The sequence below is a fragment of the Cervus elaphus genome, chromosome 20 (genome assembly GCF_910594005.1).
Source record: "Cervus elaphus chromosome 20, mCerEla1.1, whole genome shotgun sequence".
Classification (NCBI taxonomy): domain Eukaryota; kingdom Metazoa; phylum Chordata; class Mammalia; order Artiodactyla; family Cervidae; genus Cervus; species Cervus elaphus.
This window is the reverse complement of record NC_057834.1, coordinates 62,794,640-62,796,296: the sequence shown is the minus strand read 5'-3', so window position 1 is coordinate 62,796,296 and position 1,657 is coordinate 62,794,640. Positions and strand designations below refer to the sequence as shown.

General features: G+C 40.8%; 1 pseudogene; it reads left to right on the top strand.

The window, feature by feature from the left end:
* The first annotated feature begins 424 nt into the window (after positions 1-424).
* On the top strand, positions 425-1,015 carry LOC122676749 (annotated as a pseudogene).
* Positions 1,016-1,657: the final 642 nt, after the last annotated feature.

The window sequence follows — 1,657 nt, the reverse complement described above, 5'->3', positions numbered from 1 at the left end:
GAGAACTACACAATAATGTGAATATCCAGAGTCAGGGACCATGGGGGTCACTTTGAACAGTGACCATCACAGGAAAAGTGGACTTTATTATGTCACTACACACTTCAGTTTTCACTACAGAATTTTAATTGTAGAGTCAGTGAGTTTCAAAGAAGAGGTAATTTTATTGATTCAGGTACTATGAAATATTTCTCTGAGTTTAACTCTTTAATTGCTATATCTACCGATTTCTGGGATTCCAGTCAATTTGGGGGCTGGGAGATGTGTGGAGATTAGCTTCTTTCAGCTCTTAAAAAAGACTGCCAAGGAAAAAGGGAGCAGCTGAGTCTCTTCCTCACCACTCTGGTGCTACTGTGTGTCTGGCCGCTTCCTGTCCCACATCCTGCCTCTCCTGTCTCATGGTGACCAGAGTAAGGTAGCCATAATGCTGATGCTGGCAAGCCAACTGAATCAGGATAATCATCTCAGAGTTCCAAGCATAGACATGGCCTCTGACTCCACCCATCAGGATTCTGTGAGAGACAGGCTACTTGTTACAGAGGTTGAAACTAATTTACCTTGTAGGTATAAAATGCATTTTCTTCATCCAAGCAAGCTTCATTGCTTTCAGCTAACTGTAAACTCCAGGATTTGTTGTTGTTGTTTTGTGTTTTTTGATAGATGAGCGTTACTACCAGAGTAGAAAATTTGTTTGAAATTGAAGTTCCTGATGCGTATAACGTGGTGCCTCCCACAGTGAGATGCTTCACCAGGTTATAGCAGGTTATAGAACCCCAACATCACAGAGACAGGTGAAATATGTCTAGGTTTATTGCGAGAACGTTCAATTGACAGCACTGGCTGGGCTCCCAGGAGGACATTGAGGAATGTTGTTTGGAGATTCAACTCTTTGTTAACTGATCTTTTGAATTTTGATTATCCACCAAATATTGAAGCTGCAGAACATCATTTTCAGGACAAGGATGGCTTCCAGAATAAAGTTGAAGACAGCATGAAGTGTTGTGCCAGAGGATAGGAGAAGACTACAGCACTGTGTACTGTGTGTATTAAGTTTGTCTCCAACTGAAAAAAAAGGAAGCCTCTTCCCCAGTCCTCAGGCTCCCCTCAGTCCCACTGGGTCCTCCAGAGTCCTGTGAGTATGTTGTCCTGAGGAAGAACCTCTTCACACAGCCCGTGGCAGATAGAGAGTTCCATATAAATACAGCAAGATAATGTGTTTGGGGTTATCAAGAGTCATTCACTTACCTTAACATGCTTACCTTTTTTGAAATTGTACTGTATAGGTTGTTGATGAGATCTTTGAGAAGTTGTCATGAACTCAGAATTGAGGCTAAAGCATGCTTCTTTCCCTTTTCCCAGAGTCAGTCCCAAAGTCAGTCTCCTGCACTGATGCTACTGATGTGCTCAGTGTAGCTTACAGATGGCTGGTTAGAAACTCATTACAAACTGTGACTGGATGCAAAAATGTTAGTTCCTTTCTGGAATATTATCCCTGCCCAGATGCCATGAAACTGCCCAGTCACCATAAATCTCTTTCCAAAATGTGTATTTTCTTTCATATAAGTATATTTTGGAATAGATTTGGTATTTATATGATTTAATACTTTAATAATTTTTTCTATTCTCATTTAATTTGTATCTTCATTGTGCAGAGCAG